Source organism: Porites lutea, chromosome 12 (genome assembly GCF_958299795.1).
Source record: "Porites lutea chromosome 12, jaPorLute2.1, whole genome shotgun sequence".
NCBI lineage: Eukaryota > Metazoa > Cnidaria > Anthozoa > Scleractinia > Poritidae > Porites > Porites lutea.
In genome coordinates this window covers 10,114,050-10,121,549 of record NC_133212.1, presented here as the reverse complement: position 1 = coordinate 10,121,549, position 7,500 = coordinate 10,114,050, and positions in this window count along the sequence as shown.

Sequence of the window (7,500 nt, the reverse complement as noted above, 5' to 3'; positions counted from 1 at the left end):
ACCATTCTCTCGCCGAGAGATATCGGTGTATAGTTGTCAGCATTCGCTTAAAAGAAAAATGGGCATTTTTACAGTCGTCAGGAAATATAACCTTTGGTTAATGATATCACTTTTCACATCTAAAATGTATGGGTTGGTCGGTTTAAGAAGCACACTTGAGATTTTCCTAGTCCACAACTTTTGGAGGTATTAAATTTTACAGCCACACGGTATATGTGTTCTTCAGCCACAGAAATAAAACGTGAAATTTGTAGATGCCGTCTTTTCTATGTATTATTCTTGAAGGGTACTTGTAACTGGAATGTTTTTGGCCATTTTTTATCCATTAAGCAGATATGCTGATTCATTTTATCGGTGATTCAGCTACCTCTTTTTTGTCGTTACCTGTGCATAAGTAGCCGCCAAGAAAGCTCACTAATCAGTGTTGTCTTACTCAAGTTTGAAGGCGTGCGATATAGTGGCAAAGGAAAATGCCAAATAGTGGTACGTGCTGCACGTTCAGCGATTTTGTCTTGCTTCTTAGATTTTGCTGCTATTTTATTTTCTCGCTTTCTTCCTCACTATCGTGTTTACTTGAGCTCGCTTGTAGCGTTACCACGCAATTCTTCATTTGCGACCATTTCGTTGAAAAACCAACGATTGGATACCCTGGGTGCCAGAGGTGTTTCATGCGCGGTTTCCGGTTACGGTTAAGTCTTCTACCGACGAGGCTCCTCGTCGCACGCGAAAAAAAAACCTCTGGTACCCAGAGTAACGATTGGACGGAAAACGCGCAAATATTAAGTATGCGGCGTGAACCTATCCATATAACCTAAGTCTCTCTAGTAATCGGCTCCTGGTATAGAGTGTTCACTCTCACGTAGCCAGCATCTATGCAACTTTATCGGAACAAAAGAAAGGGTTTACATAAGAAAAAAGTTTTTGGTTAGGGACGCCAACATGGTGGTGGTTTCATTGTCCTAGAACACCAATATGAACTCCATGAAGTCAATTGAAAACACTTTATTGTTGACTAACAATCCTACTTCTTGACGTCAAAATGCAACGATAGAGTCCTTTAGATTCGAGGACAATTACGAGGACGAGATTTGACTTAAAGTTTTCTTTGTTTTTGTTTGTTTTGTGAAAGGTTTGAGCCCAGGAGTCATTTCAAAAGTAGTTTGAGTTTGATCGTCCGGGTGAACGTAGTCCTGAATAGGACTTACTTTTGTTGTTGACAGTGACTGACGTTTCGACAACCTGTGCGGTAGTCATCTTCAGAGTCAAAGTGAGTTGTATCACGTCAGTTGATGGTATTATACTCTGGTTATTGATCTGATTGGTCAATTACGTCGCGATGTTATTGGTCGTCTGTCAGTTAAGCCGTGATGTTATTGGCTATGAAGACTCGTAATCAGTAATTGGTGCGTTTCGCTCCGTCTATTGTCAAAGTTGAACAGTCGTCTACTGCTAGTCAAATTGTCAGTTCTCCAGTCGTTCTCTCGTAGTTATAGTTTTGCTTGATCTCGTCAATAAGTCGTTTGTACGGCGCTGGTAACTGCTGGCTACGATTCACTGGCGTTTGTTCTAAGTTAGTAAACCAGCTTACTAAAGTAAGACGTTAATAGTAGTCTGTAGAATACGTTATACATGTCGCACAGTCCCAGTCAATTTGATGTTTCGTCTTTAAATAGTGCTCAGCAATGAGATTGTTGACGTCACCATTCCTCGTCGCTCGTTTGTGTTGGGTCAGTCGCGTGCTTAGGTTTCTGCCGGTTTCACCAATGTAAGAAGCCTGGCAGTCGCAGCATTTGATCTTGTATACCGCTCCTGTCTGTCCTCCGGTTTGTCTTTGTCCTTGACATTAGTAAGCAGTCGCCGTAAAGTGGTTATCGGTTTGTGTGCAACACGTATATTGTAAGGTTGTAATATACGGGCAATAGTTTCAGAGGTGCCTCTGATGTACGGTATAGTCGCTGTCGTAACAGGGCCAGAGTTGGTCTGAGTGTTGGAATCAGTGTTACTGTGACTCACCTGACAGCCTACAAGACGAGACTGATTATCTTAACAACGTTTTTAGTAAGAACAATTACAACACGGACTTTGTTAGACGGAACACTCACTGTAACACTGATTCCAACACTTAGACCAACTCTGGCTCTGTTACGACAGCGACTATACCGTACATCAGAGGCACCTCAGAAACTATTGCGCGTATATTACAACCTTTAATTACAAATTATCGTGATTTTGATTCACAACGGTTTGTCTTGCTGTTATTTAGTATTTTACGAGTAGGTAGGCCACCAAGACTCTAATTTATCTCATTTTCTAGCTTACCCCTCCCAGCATCCTTTGCGTTAACGCTAAACGTTCCCTTGGTCTTTCTAATTTCTTTTGCTCGCAACCCCACGAGCAACTAACTGTTAAAGCAACTGACGGAGGAAATCATTTTAGATTTCCGAAACCGGTCTTGCTATTTAAAACAGTTCTTAAATTAACCGCCCCCTGGTTGGCTCAGTTTGGAGAGCGCCGGTCTGCTCACACTGTTCACAGTCGCCTACTCACCGAGTATAGCCTGGGGATGAGTCAGTATAAAATACACTTAGGAAGTGGGGGAAGGTTGAACCCGATGCTTAAACCCTCGGTCCATTTCAAAAACAAGATGGCCGCCCGTAAAGGTAGGTGCTCGGTCTCGACAATCTTACGGGAGAATAGGGTACTGTGAACAGTCTAAAATTAGCAGATCCTCTTCAATCGTCATCTGTATTGGGATAAGATCAGGAACTTGTGCAGTCAAACCCTGCTTTACGGACACCCGCTTAATACGGACACCTCATTATTACGGACAGTTTGCTTTGTCCCTGGGGAAAGAAAGTCCCTACATTTTCTCTAAATTCAACCCGCTTAATACGGACACCTCGTTATTACAGACAGTTTGCTTTGTCCCTGAGGAAAGAAAGCCCCTACATTTTCTCTAAATTCAACCCGCTTAATACGGACACCTCGTTATTACACACAGCTTGCTTTGTCCCTGGGGAAAGAAAGCCCCTACATTTTCTCTAAATTCAACCCACTTAATACGGACACCTAATATGGCTTCTTCAGTGTCGGTATCAACGGGGTTTGACTGTACTGGCTCAATATAAACGCACTGTGCATGCGACGAGGATTTTAGGCTTGAAATCGCATGCGTCATAGAACGTTTCAAATGACGTCACAGAAACCATATTGGTGTTCCTAAACAATAAAATGGCGGCCATGTTGGTGTTACGAGCAATTCTTGTGGGAGTTGAGCTCTTTTCTTATGTAAACACTTTCTTTTGTTTCAATGAATTTTCCATAGATGCTGGCTACGTGAGTGAAAACGCTCTATTGGTAGTAATGACGCATAACTTGCAAATTACGCTGATGTTTTTTGACTAAACTACGAATGGCTTAACACACAACCCAAGGTAAAAAGATCAATTATTAAAGCAAGTTAATCAGGCTCGTAAGAGGAGATTAAGCCAGAATGCGACGAAACAAAAGACCTTCTCGCGCGCACATCTCAGCTCTGTGGTTTAAGCGACAGATAAAGTTTCCCTTTGATGGTTTTCCGTTCGGGTTGTATCTTTCTAACAGTAGCAGCAAGCTTTTTCACGGTCTCATCATTTGACAGGCCCGTTCGTTTGCTCTTGAACTTTTGCAAAAGGCCCTTGCTGGTCATTGGCTTTCTTGTGAGGTACCATCTCACGGCTTCTTCAGTGATTCCCTGGGGGCCTTCTTCACTACCGGTCGGTGTTGGGGTGCTTGTTCTTGAGCCTTCTCCTGCCCCTTCCGCGGAAGGTGCCGGGGATACACAAGGTTTTTTGCTTGCTGACTTCCTTCTTCGCCTGGGGTACCTTTTTTGCTTGCACTTGCTGGGCGCTTCTTTGATTTTGCTACAAAACCCAAGCAATTTAAAAAATTGTTTCAACACGGGGAACTTGAAACTGATCGGGAACAAATGAAACATCTAAAACGCTATTTTGTAAAATACTGTAAAAGAGAAATAGTTCCTGGCCAAGGTTTTGCTAAATAGGTTTCATTTATACGGTCACTTAATACAATTTCATCTACGTACCCGGAAAATAGTGGGGATATACTTACAGGGAGTCCCTGGTCTGTCCTGACTCAGCTTTGTAACAGCGGCAGCAATGGTATTAGCAGCGCTGTCTGTAGAAATCGTAGGGGTCGATGAACGGCCATTTGAAGAAGTACTGGAGCCACTCCCAGACTTATTCTTTTTGTTTTTGTCACCTCTACAAACACAAAATACATTTGAGATCATATAGGGGCAAAACACACTCAAGATAATCAACCTTTGTTCCACATTTTGTAATTAAGTTTTTTCGCACTTAAGGCAAATTTCCTGCCTCAACGCTGTGACCGGCCACATGTCAAACAACTAAAAGTGAAACAAGTCATAGCATTTTCCGCGCTATGCCACCTGCAAGTCTTTACTCTATATTGTGATTGGTTCATTTAATTAATTGCCTCTCATGTGATTGGCCAGAGCAATCCCCTTTGTAGCATTTGACTTACGATATTCTCTCTTTGGATAATCGTAATCGCCTCGATTTCTGCCTTGTCAAGTGACTTGCACGTAAGGTGATCGGTCAGTTTTGTAATTAATTCTACCTCACTTCGCTGTGTGAGTGGCCGCATAGGGAAACAAGTCGTAGCATTTTCCTGCGCTATGCAACCGCCGCGTCTTTACTCTACTCGTGATTAAGCAAATCGGACTCCCGCTACGTGGTAGTCTGATTTTGGTTATCACTCGTATGATTAGTATAGGTAATAGCATGATTTGTAGTGATATTTGGCATAAATTATTATACCCCGAGCGATATTTCGAAATTGTAACGGCGAGTGAAATTTGAGACAATTTTGAAATATCACAAGTGGTATTTATGCCACATATCAAGTACAAATCATGCTATTATTTGTTTATACTACTACCCACAAAAGGTTTGTAATTTTCGCATGTAGGTATTTCAAATTAAGCTGAAATACCACTGCTCTAAGCCAATCAAATTGCAGAAATTTCTGATGTAGTAGTATGAGAGACCGAATTGGACTCCACTCAGTCTTAATACCATTATCAACGGGCTGCCTGGGTCCACTAGCCTCTATGGTTATTCCAGGCAGCCAGTACTCTACTTTTACTTTCAATACTTTCACTGATGTACTTTGTGAGTACAAAAAAAGATTGTTGTTGCGCCATGATTTCTAACCTTGTAAAAACAAAGCAGAAGTTCCCTTCATTTCATCCCCGTCCGGATCTTCATCGTCTTCATCCTCGTCCCAGGACTCTTTTCCTTCATCTCGTTCCAACATATCTTTCAGCTCATGTCCCTCTTGTGTTAGTTCATCCTCATCTTCACTTGATGTCTCTTCTCCATTGAGGTCAGCTTTCGGTTTGTTTTCTTCTAAAGCCGTTACATCTTCTGTAAAGCAAAAAACAAAAATAGCGGCAATAAAAACGTACGATCAGGATAGCCGTGAATTTGAATAACCATCACGGGTGATTCTGAGGTTAGAGTCCTTGGGTGAAATCCTAAACTGTAACCATTCAAACGAAAATTACTGAGCAGTACTTTCCTGTGGTGGCTGTTTAATATGCTACACAAGGTGATTCTACCTTCTGCGTCTGTGGATAAAATCCTAAAGTGTGACCATTCAACTGAAAGCAACGGAGCAGTACTTTCCTGAGGTGCTGTTTATTACATGTATGCTGTACAAGGTGGTTCGTTCTAACTTTTGACTCTGTGGATGAAATTGTAAAGTGTCACCATTCAAATAAAAGCTATGGAGCAGTACTTTCCCGTGGTGCTGTTTATCATGCTGTACAAGGTGGTTCGTTCTAACTTTTTGAGTGTGTGAATGAAATTCTAAAGTCTGACCATTCAATTGAAAGCTACGGAGTAGTACTTTCCTGTGGTACTGTTTATTATGCTGTACAAGGTAGTTCTAGCTTTGGAGTCTGTTGATGAAATCCTCAAGTATCACCATTCAAATTAAAGCTACTGAGCAGTACTTTACTGTGGTGCTGTTTATTATGTTGTATTAGGTAGTCTAATACCCCGTTCACACCAACGCTTAAACATGTTTAAATAATGTTTAGTTAAACTCAGTTTAAAATAAAAACAGTTCACATCGCGCGCTGACGCAATCTGAACATGTTTAAAACGTGTTTAACTAAACAACCTGTAGGAGGTAGTTTAACTTTCGCGCGAAACTAAACTGCTTCAAAATGGCGGCTCCAAAAAAAGTTCGCGGAAGAACGTGGGAGGACAGTGAGACTAGATTTTTGCTCGAAAAATGGAGAGACGAAAACGTCCAGCTAAGACTGAAGTCCTGTACTAGGAAAAAGCCAATATGGCAAGAAATTGGCGACTTTTTAATGGCCTGTGGATATGAAGACCGCGACGGAGAAGCCTGCAAAACCCGCCTCCACACTCTTGTAACGGCATACCGCCGATACAAAGACGAACTTAAGAAGACGGGAAACGCCACACCAAGCAAAAAACCACCATTCTTCGATGACCTGGATAAAATACTATCCGATAAGCCGAGTACACAACCAAAAGTTGTCATCAATTCGACAACAATTGTTACGGCATCATCGTGTGAGGACGAAAGTGAAAATATTGAGATCATCCCGAAGGGCAGCAGCAGCAGGAGCGACAACAACAGTAGTAGTAGCAGTTCTTCTGAAGTATGTCAGGAGCATGTATTGGCAGGTAATTTGTAGCTGTTTCTCTCGTACAGACTGTAAGTGATTCTTTTTTCGCAAGCGGAAGTTATAATAGAAAACTTAAAATGCCACAGGCGTCAACAAAACCTTTCCCCAAGGACGCCACGAAAATCTCAAAACAGGATATTCTATTGGGCAACGAAACAATTCGTGAATGATAAAACAATGAACCGTTCGTTTTCGAACGCCAATGAAAATGGAGGTTTCCGAGAGCACCTTACATGAAGTATACTGTATTTTCAGAAACAGCGAAGAAAACTGAACATGCCGAAGATATACCTGCCAACTTTCTCTGAGATATAAGCGTGAGATTTTTATCCTGGGAGTGCTGGGATTTTTGAAGACGACACGATCATTTCCGAAGATTCCCAAAGAAGTCCGAAACTTCCGAAGACGTCCGACGTCTTCCGAAGACGTGCGAAGTCTGCCGAAGGCGAAGTTATCGAGTCCCAGTTTTAGGACGCGTATAAACTCGAGCTCGCTCCCAGTGCTTTTCACTTCAAAAATCAGAGATCGCGAGGAAGGTATTGTTATTTATTCATTTTACACATGGTTTTCGTTCCTTACATGGGTCTGAGTTAACATATTTTTGGAAATTGTGTCAAGCAAGACGGCAACAACTCACATTTTTCAATCAGGCGTGAGAAATTGGCCCGCAAGCGTGAGCCGGCGTGAGATCGAAGTTTTCAACCCGCAGGCGTGAGACAGGCCATACCATTTAATATCCACACCCCCCCTAT